At 40.4% G+C, this 22,798-nt stretch overlaps 1 long non-coding RNA gene across 1 annotated transcript in view; it reads right to left on the bottom strand.

Moving 5' to 3' along the window:
• The window catches only part of LOC140712247 (uncharacterized), a 120,942-nt gene that overhangs the window by 56,178 nt on the left and 41,966 nt on the right, over positions 1–22,798 (bottom strand). Inside the window, exons 5-6 of the long non-coding RNA XR_012093769.1 lie at positions 15,035–17,875; positions 11,631–11,826 (exon numbers count right to left, since the gene is read on the bottom strand). This is a non-coding gene — a long non-coding RNA (uncharacterized lncRNA). The remainder of the gene's footprint in view (positions 1–11,630; positions 11,827–15,034; positions 17,876–22,798) is intronic.

Here is a 22,798-nt window from a genome sequence, read left to right as displayed (position 1 = left end):
ATTAATGATAGAAAAACAATGACTCTCATACCCCTTGTCCAAGAAATTTCTGGCTTCTGAAAAAACTCCTCAAATACCACAGTAACTGCAATGATTGCTATAATGAAATATTTTATCTTTTACTCTGGAATAACCAGCCAAATGACACGAATGAGTGTTTACTCACTTTAGAGATCAGAGAGCCGAGTCCCAGAACAGTGAGATCACTTGTGTGAAGTGCCATGATGTTAGTAAACAGGTATGGTAAACTGACATTGCCCAGCTCCTAGTTTTATAGGCACTCCATGCTGCAGTGTTACATGACTTCATGTTTCACACCAACTGCAGGACACAATCAAGAAACCTGAAGTATCTATTTTGAGAAACATAATTAGTCTATTTAACCTAAAGAAACTCATTTCTGCGTAGTAAAGAAATATCTATTTCTTGAGTGTTTTTAAACCACTTTAATTGTCTGGTCAAGGTCTTCAGCGGCATGAGGCCTCATCAGTTGGTCAATACAATCCTACTGCCTAGAACCATTCCAAGACTACAGAAACCTTCTTACAACATTGACGGACTGTTGTTGGATGGGCTGAAATTGGGATATCCACACGGCATAGTCTACTTTTCAAAGATGACAACTATAGTTGTTAAGTATGCCTTTCAATGACAAACTGAAGAATATAACATGTTGTCAAAAGCAATTAAAAATAGCATTTATTTGACCCTTACAATATGCCATACACCATGCCAGAACCACGCTCGATTATTGCCCAATTTTGCAGATGAGGAAATTGAGACATTGACATTGGAGACATTAAGCTATTTGCCCAATGTATCACACTAATAAGTGATAGTGATCAGATTCAAGTCAGATTAGACAACCACTCTGCCATTCTGTCTTCTTCCCCTGGGTATTCCAGTTATGAGCATAAAAATCCTCATTTTGGCCTAGCAGTGTGGGTAAAAAAGACTGAAACCACAAATAATCAAGAATAACCTTGTATTTAAAGAAATATTTTCCAGTGCTTCATTCAAACCAGATCAACAAAGTGATGCCTAGAAAGGTGTTGTAGACCATTTGAGCTATGTGCTAAGTAGAGGACATTTATAATTATCTCATTAAAGGCTTGACAACTAGTGCTTCCAAGGTGCTTAGTGCATTTCAAATCATTTCTCTTAAGGTTTTTTCGTGCAGATCCCTGTTATTTTGTTCACATTCTAACAGGGGACCTTGAAAAGCCATAGGAACCTGCCCAAAGAGATGACTAAAGGGAACAAGCTTATCTTGACTTCCAATCTTGCTTAGAAAGGGCTTGGTCATGTCTGTGCATGCAACCTTTGAGTGTACCATCAACCTCACCCATGCTGGCCTGTCTTTGACCACACTGACCAACTCATATCAAAGGCTGAATGCAGACAGTGTGACAAGCCATATTCAGTTCTTTCCACATTACCAAATTTAGAAAGAGTCATTGTCAAACTGAAAGAATAGCTCCATGGCTGCCTACCCCAGACTCAGGAAAGAGGAAACCAGAATTCTAGATGGAAAAAAGGCAAAAAGAAGAACATTCTATTCATGACTTATTTAGTCATTATTTATCCCCAACAAATACATATTGAGTGCCATTTTAGGCCAGGCCCTGTGTTAGGAACTGACGAAAACAGCATACTTGTTTCTCAAGGAAAAGGGAGGGATGAGAAAGGAAGTACCTTTTTCATCAGACCCTGCGTACCAAATCACCTTCCTTGTTTCAGTCCCATGGATCAATCCTGAGTCTTCTCAGCCAACCCACTCGCTTTGCCAGCCATTTGTTTACAGCTGGATATGTGACACATTTCTGGTCAATGGTATGTAAGAGAAAGTCTGAAAGGGGCCTTCTTGGAAATATTTGCCTCCCAGATAGAAAGAAAAGCACAGGAGAAGAGGCCCTTTTGCCAGCCCTCCCCCTTTCTTCTTGTCCGACATGATGTTCTGATAGGATAAAATGTTTGGGGGTGAAGCAGCCATATTGCAACCATAAGGAGAAACATTGCTGAAACTTGAAGAATGGAAGAACAGAAAGATGTACAGGAAGTAGGTCCTCGATGACATCGAAAGGTGACATGCATCAGAGTCCAGCAAGTATGTGATCAGCTCAGATAGGCCTAACGCTTGTGAAGATTTAAGAAATGTCAGGTTTTATTAATAATATCAATGAACAAAATGAAAACTTATAGTATCCACTTATTCTAGATATATTTTGTGCCAAGCAATGGGCAAAGTGCTTTTCACATTATCTGTTTTCATCTGCACAGGAGAGCAAACAGATGCTCAAAAGAGTGAGATTGGGCAGCCACCTCATATTTACCCAGATTAAATGCAGTTTTTAAGTCTCTATCATCTTTCCCTCTTCTTGTGTTAACAGCCCCTTCATGTTCCCATGTGGAGCCATGGTTACCCATCCCATGTGGTTCCGGATGAACCATCAACTGTGGTGTCTCAGGCCCCTTTTAGATAATTGAGAAACAGTAAACACTAAAATACTACTGATGTTCTCTCTCTCTCCACACCCCAAAGCACATTTGGTTCATTCTCTTTAACATATAAAATATAGTATTTTTACCTTGTTCTTTTTCCAAGACCCCACCACATTTTTTTAATCACCATCTTTTTAATATATTTTTCAGCACATCACTTATTCTAGATAAATATACTGTATTACTAAGGTTCTATCTGGGAGTCAAGCAAAGTTCCAGACTCCCAAATTCTATGTGTTCTCACCATAGACTAGCTCTAGAGGTATGTGGAGAAGGTGCACAGTTACCAGGAAACAAGGAGTTAGAAGGAAAATATGTGGGAGGAAGGGCTGTCACCACTCACACTTGTTAAAGAAATATTACAAACAAACACAAACTCTGAGAACAGATTCCCCTGCAAGCACACTGTCTCTGCCAGGAAAATGTTGCTCATTCCTTAACGCTGGAAAGGAATGAAGAGACAAGATCGGCCCAGGAAGTTCAAGAACATTTTCAGTCTGTTAATATGGCTTAGCACCTTTCAGATTCACACTGCTCAGACCATAGAATACAGAGGTCAGCAAACTACAGACCAAGGGCCACATCCCGTCTGCCACCTCTTTTTGTAAATGAAGCTTCATTGCAGCACAGCCATGTCTATTTGCTTATGAATTGTCTATGACCATGTTCACACTACAATGGCAGCATTGAGTTTCTGTGACAGGGACAGTCTACTCTGCAAAGTCTAAAATATTTTTTATACCTGGTCATTTACAGGAAAAGATTGTTGGCCACTGGTCTAGTATAATAATATCAGCAACTATCAGTTATTCAAAATCCACATTTATCTAGATTTAGGCCTCACGACCTCTGGAGTAGGTACCCAAACCCTTATTTCCAAAATGAAAGGAAAGTGAAGCTTAGAAAACTTCAATAACTCACCCAAGGTAATGGACAGAGAAAGGATTCAAACCCAGACTTATTTAATGAATATTACCTGATGTTCTACTGTGCATTGGGCATGGGCTAAGTACAGAAAACACAATTGTGAGCAACAACTCAAATCTCTCTTCACTCTTTGGCAAAAGGGGCAGCCCCTTCTCCATCTACATACACCACCTGGGTGAGTTCCGTTCCCTTCTAGGCATCTCTAGATTCACATTTTTATTTCTGCCAATAGCAGAGATTTAGGGGGATTTCTGCCAATAGCAGAGATTTAGTGGTTAAGAATGAAACTTCTGGCATCTTTCTGTTCTTCCGTTCTTCAAGATTTAGGGGGTGAATAATAATAATATTCACATTCAAACAACTTCAATTTCCAAAAAGATTTTAGATACATGACTTCATTTTACCTTCACCAATGCTTTCTGTCCCCTTCAGGGAGGCAGTATCACAAAGTGATTAAGAATGAAACTTCTGGCACCAAAATACTGGCATTTGAGCCCTGTTTGCTAGATGTGTGAACTTGAACAAGTTACTCAGCCTCTCTGTGCCTCCATTTTCTCATGTTTAAAGTGAGGATTTTAACAGTAATTATATTGTGGGATTATTATGAGAATTATTTGCATAAACACATGAAGCACTGAGAATAGTGCCTGGAATATAGTTAAGTGCTCAAACAATGTTTGCTTTTCATATTGTTTTATGGATGAGCCCAAGAATCTTGGTCGAGGCATGCAGGCAGAGGCAGAGCAAGAGATTCCAAATTCCAGCCTCCTCTTCTTAATGCTAGAAATGTCCTGGAACCCAGCCCTCTGTCTCTGCCTCTCAGGTCTTACCACTGCCCTTCACATGCTCTGTTGTTCTTGTCCAGGCTGCAGGTGTTGTTCTGTAGTGGAAAATGACCCAGAGCTGGAGATCAGAATGGAACACTGCACAGAAATGTCCAGAGAAGGAGAAAGAGAAGGAAAAAGAGAAAAGAGTATGAGGGCATGAGGGCCCATGGAGCATTCTGAGCAGCATCAGGGGTTTACTCAGGGGTGGGAGCACCCTGGGCAGGGGAATGATTCAGTGCTCCTTCAAGGAAATATGTTTTTAACTGTTTAGCCATCTATTCTGTATGGGGAAATCAGAGAAAATAGCTTTTTGGTAGCAGCCTCAGCCTCCCCTCTGTCCTCTCAGACAATTCAGCTCTGGCCCAGACTTGCATACCTTCCTGGCACTGACCTGATCCACCATCCCTAGAAGATAACTCTGTTGGTACCTCTTTCCACCTTCAGTGTCTTATCAAACATTTTTTCCAAGCAAAATTCTCCATGTAAGGAATATTAATAAATAAACTGTGTTCCATGTCATTAAATTTCCAGTGATGTCTCAGAGCCTATTATAGAATCAATCCTCTGGCAACTTCCTGTCTAGTCCACCCCTTAATTTGACTCTGAGTAGAGTTATTGCCCATTTTCAAGGCTAAGTTAAAAGGCATAATCACACAGATATGGCCAGAGAGTGGAGAGGAGCCAAATCACATACCAGCATGAGCAGAAAGATGTCTTTAATTTAAAGGGAATCAAGCCCCTTCGCTACAAAACATTCCTCCATGTGCCTTGCCAAGGGGCCTCCTTATCAAGGTATTCATTTTGTTTAAGAGGAAGCAGCCATTTAAGACATCAACTGATAAAAGACTAAATTGGAGCCAGAAATCTGATTTAAATCCTGATTCCAAAATCTATTACTGTTTACATCATTTAAGATGTAAGAGTAGAAATAATTATACTCACTTTACAAATACCATTGCATCATTTGCATGAAATAACATTTCTAAAGTATCATAAAATGGTTGGCCTATTGCAATTGATCAATAAATATTATTGTCATTTAAGTAGACAAAGGAGGTAAGAGGGTCCAGAAAACTTTGTTTTGCCAGGAATCTGCTAAGCAATCAATCAGAAGGAATGTCCAGATGAGATCCCTTGAAAACATTCCTGTCTACCTGCCACCTCCTTGCAGCTGGTGTCCAGGTGAGTGAGCTTCTAATGCCCTGGACGCTGCACACAGTGTTGGGTGATACAGTGAAGCAGATGAGATGGACCCATGGCCTCTCTGGGAACAAGAAATTGAAGGAGTCCTTTCTTAAGACCACTCTCTCTGAGTGAGGGTCTGAGAGGACTGAAGTGGTGGATGAGAGAGTAAAGATAAGAATGGCAACGGACAAGTAGTGGGAGATTTATGCGTCCACAAACAGCTAAATTATCATCCTCACTCACTGAGGCATCCTTTTATGTGCATGGCTGCCTTGTCCTGTGAACCAGCCTTTGGATAAGTTAATAACAACACAGTGCATGTTTATTTAGCACCTGTTATGAGCTAGACAATCTAGGAGTTTTACATACATTCTTTCTTTTAAAACTTCCCTCAAATCCCATAAGGTTGGAACTCTGATGATCTTCATTTTGTACATAAGGAAATAATCTCAGAGAAGCTCAATAACCTACTTGGGGTCACTGGCAAAATTGGGAATTAAACTCAAGGTCCCCTGTGTTGCATTTTCTGATTGGTAACATACTAGAGCATGTGCAACCCAATAAATGGTAACAATGATGATCACGATAAGGAGACAGTCATGGGTTCCAGAGTGGTACCTTGAAGACATCCTCGTCTCCTTAGTGCTTGTCTCTGAATTCTTGCCTTAGTCTTCCCTCCTTCCTGGGACCAACAAATTACTATCTTTTTAATTCTTCTTTTGATTCTAGCTCATCTAGTCCGGAGAAGTTGTGACAGTTACTGAGGAGAGGTTCTCATGATTCAGATGCTCACTGAACCTCTATGCCTCACCCTACTCTAGTGAGGAAATGTAGCTTTAACATACTCTCTAACGAGCCAGGGGACTGGGTTTGAGTCCATTCATTTGTCACTGATTACCCAACCTTGACCAAGTCACTTGACTTCAGTGAGACTTAGTGGATAATCAACACCTGTTCTACAAACACATCATATTCTCAGAAGGTGGCTGTGATGTCACCTCTTTCTACCATCTCCTCCCATCACATACTCTTTCTTAAGAGATTCTGCTTCCACTGTACTCCCTCAGTTATGGTCCAGAAGCCCAAAATAACAGCATCTTTTGGAAGAACATCTTCCCAAGGCTCTAAGCCCCTCTGGTATGCTCAGTGCTCTGTGTAAGTCCTTTCTTTCCTGATAGCACAGTGATTTAGTATGGTCCAGAAGTTCTCAAACTTGAGTATGCAGCAAGACCTACAGGAAAACTGTTAAAACTCAGATTTCTGGGCTCCACTGCCAGATTTTCTGATTCAGTAGGTCTGGAGTGGGACCAAGACTTTGCATCTGTAACAATTTACCCATTGATGCCAATGCTGCTGGTCCTAATACCATTTTGAGAACCACTGGTATAGTCTTTTCTTATTGAACAAGCACCTGCACAGCCAGGATGAATTGGTCAACCTACCTGAAGTTGCTGTTCAGCTCTTCTACTTTCTAGCTGAGCAAACTTGGACAGGTCAATTTCTCTGAGCCTCAGTCTCAGTCAACATTAACTGGAAATGAAAACGATGCATATCTCAAAACGTTATTACAATGACTGGGGGAGCTCCTGTACATAGAGCCTTCAGTGTTCTACCTTGCCCTTAGCAAGTACTCAATATTTGTGAGTTGTTAAAATTCCAGGGGTTTTAAATCCCCTGGGATCAACTATCCTGCATCCCCTCACTAGGCTGCACTGCACAGCCCCCAGAAAAAAAAACAACTATCATAACTATTGAATGCATCTCTATACCATGAGCTTTCCAGAGATGCAGGCCAGCTTCAGAGTAAACCAGTAATTACAGGATGATAATGAGTCATTCCCAATTTCTGGGCTAGTAGCTAGACAACATTAAGTTTTTTAGTTTTTTACTGTAAGGAAAGAGCTCATGACACAATACTGAAAACTCAAAATTTGGACCTGGGTAACCTAGTGGGGTAACCTCAAACACGTTCAACACAATTTCCAGGGCTCAGGTTCCTCATCTGTTCAATGGGAACAATAATGTTAACCTCAAACCAAATGAGCTGCCAGCCTGTTTTGTGAGCTATTGTCTTTCTAGTTGTGAGAAATCAAACAGCTACCTAAACATTTGTGTCCATTACTGAACCAGGCAATTAAGGTGCCACCACTGATCACCTGAGTTCAGTCACTGCTCCCTGTCCCTTGACTGTGCTGCCACCTGGATTCTGTTATGTAATGAACCCTCATTTCTGAGGAAGACCAGTCTCCCTGTGTTTCCAGTGAATGCCATTGGCCTATGTACCTAGCTATAGACCATTCCAAAAAAGTGATGTTTTGCAAAGGCTGGATAGAGCCACAAAGCTCATAGGAGACAAAGTCCATAATCATGTGTCCATTTTTCTTCCCCTTCTCCTCCAAAAGTCAATTACGTTACTCACTAGTCATGCTTTGAAAAACCTCCAAAAATCCCACAGGAAAGCACCACAAATTGTTTTTATCATTTTTGTTCCACTTCTCCTGTTTGCTTAGTAATCCTGGCAAATAGTTTTGTGCAAACAAAAACCTTTTAATTCTATTGGGTTCTTGCCTGTGACACTAGAGGCTCAATGTTAAGGTCCAGGGGTAGGTGGAAAAAGTGCTTTGGATTTAAACTACCTTACAAATGAGCTTATAACAATAATGAAAGAACACTTAGCAGCAATTTCTTTATTCATTTAAATAAATATTGAGTGCGTACTGGGTGGCAGGCACAGTTCTTAGCTGCTCAGACTATAACAGAGAATATAGCATAGGCTTTGCCCTCTTTTGTTAATACACAATCAAGGAATATGCTAGATGATACAAATAATTAATGGCAGAGTATTTGGCCAATAAGCACTGGCTCTGTCACCTTCAGTAGTTTAATTTATATTGGCCAATGTATGAGTACAGGAAAGACAAGACTTTAAGAAGTTATCTACCTCTTGCTTTTTAATTTTTTTTTTTTTTACTGTGTCAGAAGAAATTGTGACTCTTCACAAATAATAAAACAAGTAATGTAAATATTTTACCTGTTATTTTAATTGGCTGTATTAAACAGCTATTCATATGTTTATTTATTCCCTCATTCAATCGACAATTGTTTTCTGAGACTTTTTTTCCACCAGGTACTAGAAATACAGCAGTGAATGAGACGCTCCCTGCCCTCCAAGCCCTGTTAGTCTATTAGGGCCAGATAACTACCATTCAGAATGGTGAACTGTAGGAAAGCAAAACTAACAGGTACAAAATACACAAGAATTGTAAAGCCTGTGTGTGCCTGACAATGTGGCTCACATACATTCGCACAATCCCAGGTGCCTTACACATGTTTGTGTAACCATCTCAACAATCCTACAAAGGTGGGAAGTATTCTGAACGCCACTTTACAGCTGGGAAATTGAACCACGGACACATCAGGTCACACAGCATTTAAGTGCCACATTTGAGGAGGAAAACTTTGTAGTTTTTAATGACCATACGTTGCTTCCTCAAGTAAAACTTCTAAGCATTAACTTACAGGTTGGATGACTACTTAACTTTGCCATCAGCTTAGACTATCTTGACTTACAAATGCCCCAAAACATGAAACTTCTTTATATATATATACATACACACATATATATGTATTTTATTATACTTTAAGTTATAGGGTACATGTGCACAACGTACAGGCTTGCTACATAGGTATACATGTGCCATGTTGGTGTGCTGCACCCATTAACTCATCATTTACATTAGGTATATCTCCTAGTGCTATTCATCCCCCTCCCCCAACACCACAACAGGCCCCAGTGTGTGATGTTCCCCTTCCTGTGTCCAAGTGTTCTCATTGTTCAATTTCCACCTATGAATGAGAACGTGTGGTGCAAAACATGAAACTTCTTATCCAGTGGGATTCATTTCAAATATTAAAGAGTCCAGCAAGATATTTTTCCCCAGGATTGAGTGCCCAAAAGGTTTAATGACCCCACCGGCTGGTGGCCAGAGAAGCACATTATATAAAACAAAGACAATGGAAGAACAAAAGATTTGCTTCCTGCCCCATTGCTGTCTCTCTCTGCCATGTGACCTCCAGTAAATTGTTGGAACTTGGGTTCCCCTTTTTAATTCAAAGGGGATTTCAATACCAACTTCAGGCCATCATTTAAGGGGGTTAGATATGACTATGTTTGTTTGTTTGTTTGTTTGTTTGTTTAGAGATGGACTCCCACTCTGTCACCCAGGCTGGAGTGCAGTGGCGCGATCTCGGCTCACTGCAACCTCCGCTTGCCGGGTTCAAGCGATTCTCCTGCCTCAGACTCCTGAGTAGCTGGGACTATGGGCGCGTGCCACCATGCCCGGATAATTTTTTGTATTTTTAGTAGAGACAGGGCTTCCCCATGTTAGCCAGAATGGTCTCAATCCCCTGACCTCGTGATCTGCCCACCTTGGCCTCCCAAAGTGCTGGGATTACAGGCGTGAGCCACCGCACCTGACCATGAGTGTGGTTTCTAAGCTGCTATATGACCATCGAGCAAAAGTCTCTTGCTCCTCTAGACCTCACCATCACCATCCTCTGAATCATGCTTTGTCCCTCTGAAAGAGTATTGTATCTCATGTAACCTGACTCCATATGAAAGCCATGTTTTTTATTACCGTTATCAATACAGTCATCACCATCATCATCATCATCATCATCATCATCGTCATCTCCATGAGGAGCTTTGGCCCACAAATACATCAAAATGTATTTACTGAGTGTAAGTTAGTCTGGGGCATCAGAATCCTTTTTATTTTTATTATTTTTTTAAACTTCTATTTTAGATTCAAGGAAACATGTGCAGGTTTGTTACATAGGCAGTCTCTTGTCACAGGAGTTTGTTGTACAGATTATTTCATCAGCTAGGTACCAAGCGTAGTACTCAATAGTTATTTCTTCTAATCTTCTTCCTCCTCCCACCTTCCACCCTCAAGTATGCCCCAGTGTCTGTTGTTCCCATTTGTGTCCATGTGTTCTCATCATTTAACTCCCATTTATAAGTGAGAATATGCTGTATTTAGTTTTCTGTTCCTGTGTTAGTTTGCTACGGACGATGGCTGCCACCTCCTTCTGTGTTCCTGCAAAGGACATGAGCTCATTCTTTTTATGGCCACATAGTATTCCATGGTGTATATATGCCATATTTTCTTTATCCGGTCTACCATTGGTGGGCACCTAGGTTGATTACACGTCTTTGCTATTGTGAATAGTGTTGCAATGAACATATGTGTGGGTGTGCCTTCATGGCAGAACGATTTCTCTTCCTTTGGGTATATACCCAGTAATGGGATCACTGAGCCAAATGATAGTTCCGTGTTTTGGTCTTTGAGGAATCACCACACTGCTTTCCACAATGATTGAGGTAATTCACACTTCCACTAACAGTGTATAATTTTTCTCTTTTCTCTGCAACCTTGCCATCATCTGTCATTTAAAAAATTTTTAATAATAGCCATTCTGACTGGTGTAAGGTGGTATCTCATTGTGCTTTGATTTGCATTTCTCTAATGATCAGTAATATTAAGCTTTTTTTCATATGCTTGTTGACCTCATATATGTTGTCTTTTGAAGTGTCTGTTCATGTCCTTTGCCCATTTTTAATGGAGTTGTTTGGTTTTATTTCTTGTAAATTTGTTTAAGTTCTTTATAGACACTGGATACCAGACCTTTGTTGGATACATAGCTTGCAAACATTTTCTCTTGTTCTGTAGGTTGCTTACTCTGTTGATAGTTTATTTTACTGTGCAGAAGCTCTTAAGTTTAATTAGATCCCGTTTGTCAATTTTTGTTTTTGTGGGGTGTTAGAATCCTGAGCCTAAGGCTACTTCATCAGTCACAGCCAAAAGCCTTAGAGAAAAAGGGAACTCTGTAGAGGTTTAGCCCAAAAGGGAAATCAGCATCACATCTGCAGCTGCTTCTTGCTGACCTGGCATGAATGAACCATGTACTCTGGATAAGCACTTTACAAAAACCACAGAATTTTGCCAGCTTAGAGTTTCCACATTGCCCCATTGGCTCTCCCTGAATTACCATACCCAATGCTATTCAATGATTCTGTGTGGGCCATTATGTCACTGCTATCAGCTAAGGTAATAATAAAGTATTTGTTAGCATCATTCCAGTTTTACAGCCTTCTACCTACAGTGCTGTATTTTCAGCTTCTCTTACCTCCCTAGTCTTTTTCACATTGTCCCTGCAGGAATTTTTCTTTCTGCTATGCAGTCCAGGTCACTCCAGGCTTTCCTTGCTGTCTTCCATGCATGTCACAGGCTGGCACTCTCCACAGCCTTAGCTCCAATTAATTCTTTGTTTTGTTTGATTTCCAGCCAACAGTTAGCAACTCTTTGGGGTTTGCTCCTGGTTGCTTAAACAAATAAACCAAATGTTAATGTGTTGCTCATTGATTAAGTGCAGAGATCGTGTAACTGAAAATACTAATGATTTTCTAAGTGTCCACACTAGCACAGTAATGGTGTTGGGTTTAGTTCATGTTTGGTACAGTGGAAGGAAGGGGATGCTCTTTCTTTAACATTTTTAATTTTATTTGATTCTTCCAATAGCCTGGAAAAGTAGACAGGACGGGAATTATTGTCTGCATTTCACAGATGAGGAAACCCAGAGACATTAAATAACTTGTTGAATGCCACACAGCTCAGAAAAACGTAACTGCAGCTAGGACTCAGTAAACCTAACTCCCTGTTTCGTGAAACTGTTGTAGGTGGCTCCATTCCCCATCATGTACTCCTGTGGAATAATAATAATCCTTTATGTGATGTATTAATATTTTCATAAACATTTTCTGTATTTTTCAGGATGTCTTCCATGGAACAGCAGTTGTGTGAAATGCACTATAAGAAAAGAGTCCCTGTGGTCAAATGTGTGTAATATGCTGTATACTGCACCCACTTCTTGGAGAGTCAGTACATTTGTTACTATATGAAAGCCTCTGAGAAGTCCTGTGGCAGTACAAGACTTGGAAATTTATTTTGACCCAGCATTGTCCAAATATATTTGAGCATGGATAGACAAGAGTGAAAGCAGAGACACCATAATCCAACAATACAGGCAAGAGACAAGAAGTGTTTGGGCAAAGGAGGATGGCAGCAGAGGTGGTAAGAAGCAACTGGATTCTGAACATATTTAAAATGCAAAGCCAACCAGATTTGCTAGCGGATAGGATATATGGTGTAAGAAAATGAGAGAAGTCAAGGATGATACTGAGATTTTTAGACCTGATCAACACACAAACAGAATTTTCACTTCCTTCAGGAAGCTCTCCCTAGACTAATAGCCCTGCCCTTACCATCATAATCTCTTACCACATCAAATCTCTTGCCTTCAGAGATTGCACAGTTTTAGTTATATCTTTGTTGATGACATTTTTGACAATGGCTGAGTTTATCATTTTTGCTTGCTATTGTATCTCCAGTGCCTAGCACATTGTAGGCATGCAATAAATATTTGTTGAATGAATGAATGGACAGAGACTAACATGTGGTAGTTGTTTAAATTATACCTACCATATTATTAATCAATCTAATATCCAAGTGATATTAATATTAATATGACTAATCAATTTAATATGCAATGTGGGCCTGGAGAAAGGTGGAAGAGGAGTGACTGCTAACAGAAAACAAACAAAAAAAAGATAGTCAGAAACCCCAGATCTAACTTGAGTTATGCCCATACGTTTCTGAGTTGGCCTTGGGCAAGTCCCATCACCTTTTGAGACCCATTCTTCTAATGCTATTCAAAAATAGATAAGACAATATGGTTTTCATCAGTCCTGCACCTCGCTGTCCACTAGTGTAAGTGGAAGCAATAGCTTGTATCTTCAGTAATCAGTAATGTCGTGCAGCACTTTTCAATGCAGAATCTGTCTGATTTAATGTTCCATTCTCTAGCACAATTTAAGTCCTTTAGGTACCTGGAAATGGGGAATGCAATTATTGCTGAAGTCACCTAGAAGACTTCCTGGAGATTTTCTTTCTTCCTCCTTCCAAGATCTTTAAGTAGCAGATGAATATAGTGGTGTGTAGTAGAGAGAAAAAAAAACTTACAGTTTGTACTACTCTAGTTCAATTGACAAGATCGCAATAGGAACTTGCCCCTTTCCTACCCCCTGAAGGACCACTGGGCAAAAGTCACTCGCCACTCTAGACCTCACCATTCATTTGAACCTTGGTTTGTCCCTCTGAAAGAGTGCTTTTTTCTTCCAGTTAGGAATGCACACAAATATATTTCCCATCTGGACCTTTTCTGAACTATTCTCCGTGAAAACCAATCTTGGGTTCTTGAATATGGCCAGCTTGCACAGATAGTAACCTCACCACATTGCATACACAGGTCCACAAGGTTTCATTAGCTCTCTCAGTAAGGGCTCTTTTGGGTAAGGCTACCCAGAAAGTGATTTTTAGTTTCAGTTCATTTATTTTTGTTTTCCACCTGGCTGCCCAGGGCAAACATCTACCCCAAGAGCTTCTTCCTCTGGGGACCATCCTCTCTATCATTGGTTGCCTTGGTACAAACGTTGTACATGTCTCCTAATGCTGAGGCCCTGCTAGACTCTTTCTTTCCCCAGAAGAGGTCACTACCTGATTAGAAAAACAGTAGCTTTCATCCAGCCCCCAGCCCCTCACTGCCACTCCACGCACAATTCTCCATGGCTAATAGTTAAACCAAAAAGTCACCCCATCTTTCCTAATGTTGTTACCATTCATTTTATTATCATTGTTCTGTGAAAAATATTCAGGACATCATCTGCTTATTACTTCCAGTAATTTAATTTTTTAAAATTAAAAAATGTTAAAATATTCCACCATGACAATTTTTTAATTTTCCCCTCACAATGACCTTCTGTTGCTACTTAGCCTAGTTTATAGGTGAGAAGACTGAAGGACAAAGAGATGAACCGGCTGACACAACGACTATCGACAGCAAAGGTTACAAGAGAATTTGTGTCTCCTGATAACATGTTCAGGTGTTGAAAAGAGAAGTTGCCAGAATTCCATTGGTTGAACCATTCCTCTAAAGAAGGAGGGGAAAACTGGAACATGGAAACAATTCAAGGTGAGAAATGCCATCCTGTGAAAACAGACAGGAGGTGACTGGAAAGCCAGTGGCTTAGCTAGAGGGCAGCTCAACATTCTTTCTGGCTCCAGGATTCCTTAAAAACCAGGATTCCCTGGAAACTATGATACAAAGACGATGACAGCAGAAGACCTCACCAAGCCTTACAGCCAGTCATAGGGATGAGATCAAAGGGTGGGCCAATGCACCATGGATCCTCTCTCATTGAATGAAGCACCTGGGACATGTAGTATATCACTCTGAGTTCTTGGTTTCAATAACATATGGAGAAAAATTGGGGAAGAGGGGTTAGTGATTTATTGGAAGTTTATCAGAGGTTCACAGCAACGGGAGACTTAGAAAACAAGAATCGTAGCAGTCTGGATGATTAAAGACGAGGAAGCTCAACAATGATCTCGTAGGAAGAACGTAGCCAAATACCACCACTGCAACTGCCTGAGCTGTGAATAAATTATACATGAGTATTTAGCTTTAGGACTTACGCTCAGGTTTCAAAATCCCAGAAGCAAGAGTCACACAGTCAGGATTCAAAATCTCAGAGATAAGGTGGCAGAGGGACATAATGGGCCAAACTCTGGACATGTGCTATACTCTATCAACCTAGGGATGAAAAGAGGGAGGATTTAGTTTCTGACATCTGTGATAAGTAGAGGCCACTATTCTCCAACCATACTACAAAAAGAAAGAGGCTCTGTACCAACAAGGAAGGAGTCTGCATGCTGGACAGCTCACAAAATTACAATCTAGGAGAGCTCACTACACAGGAGGCTGGTATGCATCCCTGTAAGTTCAGTGGTTCTTCCAGAGCCCTAGAAGATGCAGAACACTATAGCATTCATGGTGGATATAAATAATAGCTATAATTTAGCAATCACCTACCGTGAAGTGAGCAAAATAGGTACTATATTCATATATTATCACATTTTATTTTCACAACAGTCGTGCAATAGGTTTTATTAATTCTGCTTTATAGAAGAGGGACTTGAGGTTCAGAGAGGCAAGCTATTTCTAGAGTCAAACAATTTGCAGGGAGAATTAGAACTCAAATCTAGTTTTTCTGTGCAAAGCTGCAACTCTTTCCACTACCTGACACTGAGCTCTCCAGACTAGACTAGGCAATCCTGTATTTCTATAGCAATGACAGAAGGATGAAGACTCCATAGGAGCCAAGTTGGAAATGTCATTTTTGATAAGGGTTTGAACCAAGTTGGTATCTGAAGTCATCCAAAAAATAAATAAATAACAGGGAAGCCATAAACTACTGGAATAGCCCCAACAGCGAATCACTTTCCATTTTTATGTGTTATTAGGTGGCTTAAACAATAAATAGGCGAGTATTTGTTGAGTATTGAGACTGTATTAGATTCTATGGCGGGTAAGAGAACAGATAAACCAGTATCTTTCTCTCTTTTCATTTAAGTATCTTGAAATCTTGTTGTTTTCCTATATGCTTAGATAACTAGTAGTTTGAATTATATCAATTCAGATATTAAACAAGGGTCTTATGGACCTTTGTTGTCAGGGGAGTTTCACAAAAGCCGTAATACCTGAACTTCCCACTGAGTATTAGGTTTGAACAAGTGAAATCGAGATGGGCAGGCACACCTGGAAGAGGACCACCAAAGCAAAGGCACAGACACAAGAGGAGACTGGTCCACCTGGAGTTGAGAGTTCATAATACCATGTAGTGAGAGAAAGAATTAAAAAGCAGGTCGAGCCAGGTACAGTGGCACACACCTATAGTTCCAACTAACCAGGATGCTGAGGCCGGAAGATCCCTTAAGCCTAGGGGTTAAAATCTATCCTGGGTAATATTGCAAGATCTTATTTCTTAAAGGAAAGAAAAAAAAGGAAAAAAATAAGTTAAAGGTATCAAAGCAGTTGAAACAAGTAAATGCAGAGGTTTCTGAATCATAGGCAATGGGCCTTGACATTTATATGACAAGTGATGGGAATCTGAAGAAGATATTTGAGCTCATTAATATATCTAGCACCTACTTGAATGTTCGAGCTCTACCAGGGATGTTTGCTAAGTGAGCAAATGAATGAATGAATGCTATGTATAAGATGTGCTGTCATGGAAAGAGTCAGGAGTGTATTGCAATGGCAGTCTGGATGATATAAGATGGTATTGGTAACTGTAGAAAAGTTATGAAAAGTTTGGAAGCAATGAAAAAAGCACTATAAAAGAGAAATAAAGATCATATTCCACCATTGTTTCCTGAGTGGTAATTTACATGAAAACAGTAGGAAAAAAATTCTTCTACTAACCTCTAAATTCAAGAACTCATAACTCTACCAGTGGAGCTCAAGATACTTACACATCTCTCGGGCAGTCAAAGATCTAGTCACGGGAAGAAAATGAGAAGCATATTTTTAAAGCAGAAAGTAAAAATATTAAAACGTGTGTTAAACTTTGGAAGCAATATTTAACTTTTTCACTAACTAGATAATTGAAGCTCAGTTTACTATTGGTCACTGGAGAAATGCAGGTCTTATTATTCCTGGTTTGCAGAGGGGAATACTGAGGGTCAAAGAAGCCCAACTTTCACAGTGACTTGATTCCAGGTAAATTTATTCTAAGACCTGTATTTTGTTTTGTATTATCGCATGTCACAGAAGACTCGAGGAAGAAAAGAGAAAAAAAGATGAGAAAGATTCAATTCTAGGAAGTCTCCTTAGTAGATGTCTCAGGAAATACTTGATGGGACTGTATTATAGTGAGGACCCAGAGTTGAGCATATAAAAACTTTTCTCTCTGCACAGGTATAGCACTCTCCTGCTTACCTAGGAGAATTTGCAGTGAATGATAATCCATTTTCTCTCCCAAGAGTTGGTAAACTGATTTTGTTTGTTTGTTGCTTTCGAAATGCACAGACGGCATATATGTAGTTGGTACTTCTTTACAAGGCTCTGTTGAGTCAATAAAGACCCTACTTTCCCATTTCTCCTCCCTGCATCTTACAGCCATCACATTCCAGCAGACACTAGGGAGCTCTCACCCAGGCCAATAAGCCCCAGAATTACCTAAAGCTACAATCATTCCCATCAAACAAGATCTTGCAGTTCGGAACAAGTCCCATAGCTTCAGCAATTTGGTTTTTTGGCCAGAGCCAAAAATGCTGATTTCCCCTCCCTGGAAGGTTTAGAAACCTGGGATGCACCATCAATGGGGTGCTCCTTGTGCTCTCTGCATCCTTCTTCATGACACAGGATCTGCTGAAGAGATGATTGAGGCTTCATAAAAGCTTTATGAGACACACTGGAGCAGAAGGACTTTGAGCCACCATCACCTTCGTAAAGTCCAGCTGCTGCCATCAGCTCTGCAATAAAAGCCGAACAGAAAGGTTGGCCACATCCCACAAGTAATGCTTCTTTATTATGATTCATTCAGGACTACCGAGTTCCACTGAGAAACTGGGGATAGTCCAGAGGCAGCCTCAACCAAAAGTAGCTACTCCTTGTAAATTATCACCCGAGAAATGTGCTTGAGTTTTAAGCCCCAACTGCTGGTTGCATCCCGCTGGGCACTCCTGAGGTGAATATCTCTTCACCTGTAGCACTGACTGCCTTTTCTCCAGTACCCTGCTAACCCACCATCCAGCCTTATTCCCATACAAAAAAAAAAAAAAAAAAAAAAAAAAAAAAAAAGGCTTCTTTTTATAACAAAAACCCAGAGTTAATATGATGCATAAAAACTATTATAGCTGGACACAATGGCTCACACCTATAATCCCAGCACTTTGGGAGTCCGAGGCAGGTGGATCACCTGAGGTCTGGAGTTCTAGACAAGCCTGGCCAGCATGGTGAAACCTCATCTCTACCAAAAATACAAAAATTAGCTGGGTGTGGTGGTGGGTACCTGTAATTCTAGGTACTTGGGGAGCTGAGCTAGTGAACCTGGGATGAGAAGGTTGCAGTGAGCTGAGTTCATGCCATTGCACTCCAGCCTGGGCAATAAGAGCAAAACTCCATCTAAAATTTAAAACACACACACACATACACACACACACACACACACACACACACAACAAAACAGAAAAACTATTATAGACTAGAGTGGCCAGAGAGAATGGAGCAACACAGTGGTGCTCATTGAAGGATCATGGTCATGCCAGGATTTTGCTCTCATTCCTATGAGCAGCAGAAGTTCCCAGAGATGTCATTCTTCTTTTTAGCCAAGTTCACCATATAAAAGTTAAAAAAAGGGAAGGGGGAGATTGAAATTATTGCCATAGATTATTGGGAAAGAAACTTGAACTTGTTAAAGCTTTTTTGTAGAATAATTAGGGAGTATTCATTAAAACCTTAAAAAGTGCAGGCCCTTTAAACCAGAAACACCACCACTAGCTATTTATTCTACATTAATGGGCACAGAGCTAGGGATTGAGGTTACAGGGTTAAGATGCTCCCAGTTTCATGGTAAAAATACCAAGAGACTGCGGATTATGGACATGGCAGCCCAGTGAATGATGACCCATAGATACAGAAAGCAGAATGCTCCAGACTCTGTCCATGAGAGGAAGGTCATGCCTAGAAAAGCCCATGGGCACCCACAGCTTTGTCACAGTGCTAACTGCATGATTCTCAGGGTGCTTTCAGGCACCCCCAAGTGCTTCATGCCACTGTTCCAGAAATGGGAAGTGGTTGGCCTTGCTGTTGGAACTAGTTAAGACCTTTAAGACAAGAATCTCTAAGGGGATTCCCTGAGACCAAAACCAGACATTTCATGTAATCATGATCAGCTATTTCTCACTCTCTATCAGACCAGTAAAAATGAACAAAGCAGATGAAGAGAATCAAATGAGCCTGAACTTAATACAATGGAGTTGCACTGAGGTAGAGGCTGCCCTAAGACCCAACACAATGGAGTTCTCCCCCTCACATTGTGTTTCGCCTTTTCTGAAGATGTATACAAACACATACACACAGGCACTACTCACATACACTCAGACATGTACATCCATGCATATGCACAGATTCTCCTGAAACAAATATTATTTTAAAATATTAGAGGGAAATGACCTGTGAATTACTACAGCAGCACTTTTCCTTCCAAGCCAAAATTGTATTTGAGTCAGTGTCTGTGGCTCAGATGCTGTGTCACTGAGCGAGAATTTCATACGGTTGTGTGGGAAACTGGTCCATAAACATACTTGTTAAGAGCATTTAGCTTTCTGGCTCCAGTCATTCTGATGTCTGTCTTAGAACTGTGTCAGGAGCCAATGACAGAAAAAGAAGCAGCATCAGCTTAATTGGGCAATGACTAGGACTTCCTCCACCAAAGAAAGTAAGGAGGAAAACTGTAGCTGACCTCCCTGGGGCTGTTTAGGGTCCTGGGTCCAGGGACTACTTTACACAGGATAAATATATCCGAACTTTCCTAACCTCCCAGCCTGATTCAATTAGTAAACACCTTCAAAGGGATCGAGCTGACTTCTGAGACTGAGTCTACCACACACTACAAAGGTGGGCAAATAAATACTTAAAGGGCACATCCGTGTAGGTGGAGGAGGGAGAGAAATCGATTAGGAACAGTAGGAACAGATATGAGTTAACTTTGGGAGTTCTGTTGTGTAACTGCCCTTGACCTTGCCCCTCCCAGTGGCTAAACTTGCCCTTCTCCAGGGCTTCTGTGGGACCTCTTCACTAGACACAGCCACCCAGCCTCAGAAAGAACTATCCCAAAATATGGATTCACTTAACCTTATTATAGTCATGGTCAGAGTTCTGCTCACAGAATATTTCAATTGTCTTGAATGTCAGGGCTGAACAAGATCTATTTAAAAGTCTAGAACTAAACCCTGCTATTTAGCAAACTTGTATTAACATGTAAATCACTACTAAAATGTGTTTTGTTTTATCTAGAAATGATATAACCTAAAGGACTGACTCTTCAATGGTGGTGTTTCAGGAAACGCCAGCATTGTCAACTGCACCTTTGCAGAAGACCGGCCCTGTCTATAGCATTTCCAGACACTTTATGCTTTTTCAGTGGCTTTTAGCCAATTATCACATAGTTCCCCACCACATTGCGGTGGAACAGCAACTGACAAGACTTCCCAGGTCACACAAAGGCTTTGAAAGAATCAAAGTACATATCACACAAATGAACTATAATCAGTTCCACCTCCACTGTTAACACTCTGAAGAACTTGGGATAGAGAGATTTTCATAACTGGATTTGAATCTAGGAGTCATACTTGGAATTGGAGTTCAATTCTCTGAAGTGGTTCAGATGGGAGACCAATATGAGCTTCTTAATTACTTTATTTCACATATCAGAAGGTAGATGAGGCAGGGGAGTGAAGAATACCATTCTGGGAGCACCTGCTGAATTCCAGGCATGATATTCTAGAAATGATATGCTGCTGCCTGTTCACTGCCCATTTAATCCTCATGGCAAACCTGCAAACTATGTGTTATTATTCCTATTTTGCACAGGAAGCTGAGGCTTAAGTACATCAGATGGGCTACATGCAATCCAGTCTGTTTTGTTTTGCTGTTTGGTTGGTTGGTTGTTTTTGTTTGCTTGTTTGTTTTTGTTTTATTTTGTTTTTGCTCATTTTGCTTTATCATTTGCACACTGATCATTCAGCAAAAATTGTAAAAAACTCAAAGACGATAACTTTGTCTAAATTATTTCCTCTCTACCCCCAATGCTAGCACTTAGCATTCATCTAAGTGCTAGACTCATATTCATTCATTTATTCATTCAAAACATGTTTGTAAGACAATAGGGACACAGCGGTGAACAAAACCAAAAAGGTGCCTGTAATTATAAAGCTTACATTTTAACAGAGAAAGACAATCAATTAAATAAATAAGCAAGTTAGAAGAAAGAAAGGATGGAAGGAAGAAAGAAGGAAGGGAGAGAGGGAGGGAGGGAGCAAGAGAAAGAGAAATAAAAGAAGGAAAAGGGGAAATTATCAGAAAGTGAGGCATATCATGCAGAAAACTGAGATTGAAAGAGGTAATGGAGAGAGGCAGAATGATACTTCAAATTGGGTATTCAGAACAGGATTCTCAAAAAAAAGAGCCCTTCAAACTGAACCTGAATGACAAGAAAGAGGAAGCCACAGAAAATCAAGGGGAAGATATTGTAGCCAAAGAAACTACAAAACCCTGAGATGGGAAAGAACTTTAAGAGCTTCAAAAACTGAGAAAAATGGATGTGGCTAGCAAAGGTCAGTGATTCAGAGAGAGAGAGTTACACAAGATGATGTCAAAGAGATGGTTAGGAGCCAGGTGACATAGGACTTTGTAAGCCACAGTAAGGATCATTCATCAAATATGTGTTGAATGAATAAATGCACAGGCCTTGAAACACTATAAGAATGTGAGTAACAGTAGCCTTTTAAGGAATTTATACTTGAGTCAGAAAGACAAAAGAAATCCATGTCCACTCATTCAAGAACTATTTCCTGAGGCCCTATGGCATGCTGGGCATTGTGGGTGATACAGGGGCACCAGAGTGAATAAGCCATGCTCCTGGCCTTCTACCAGTTCACACGTTTAAGGAAAGAGACAAGATCATGATCAGAGTAACAGGTTTTTTAATTTGAGGAAACACTATGTGAGTACATGGAAAACATCTAACTCAGCCTGGAAAAGAAGTCAAAGAAAAGCGAAGACAGCGTATAAGTTACAGCCAAGATTAAAAACAACAACAACAACAACAAACAAAAAAAAAACCTCAGAAATGCATTGGTCTCTGTAGGCTAGAAAGGTCAGAGAAAATTGTCACAGAGAAAATTAGACTTAAACTGGATCTTCAGGAGCAGAACTTGTTGGTAAGAGGGAGGAATTTGAGATTGAATAACAAATGCACACAAGTTTAAATCAAAGGTCAGCACCTTGGTGAGGCATACAAAACTCCCCCAGCCTCTGCTTCTTCTAAGCAACAGCTTCCCTTCACACACACATAAGCTCCTATGCTCATCCTCCCTCTCTGCTGAAACATACCTGAAATGACCTACTATTCATCCCCCAGATTATTTGATATCTTGGTCACTGGGAAATGAAGGTCTGATTCTCATTCCAGCTACAAAGACTATGTACATCTTGCTGATGGTTGAACATCCCTCGGGATACAGAATTCCTAATTTTACCAGTTCTTCTTCCTTGGCAAAGAGATTCCTCCTTAAATGAAACAGAAGTCTGCTTTCTTGGTGCAGCTATTCTTTGATCCTAATTATTTTATGGTTTTTTTAATCCTAATTTTAATCTCGGCAGTATGTTGGCCA

The sequence above is a fragment of the Chlorocebus sabaeus genome, chromosome 8, assembly GCF_047675955.1.
Source record: "Chlorocebus sabaeus isolate Y175 chromosome 8, mChlSab1.0.hap1, whole genome shotgun sequence".
In the NCBI taxonomy this organism is placed as follows: Eukaryota; Metazoa; Chordata; class Mammalia; order Primates; family Cercopithecidae; genus Chlorocebus; species Chlorocebus sabaeus.
The sequence above is the reverse complement of the archived record's forward strand: the minus strand, read 5'-3'. Positions and strand labels throughout refer to the sequence as shown.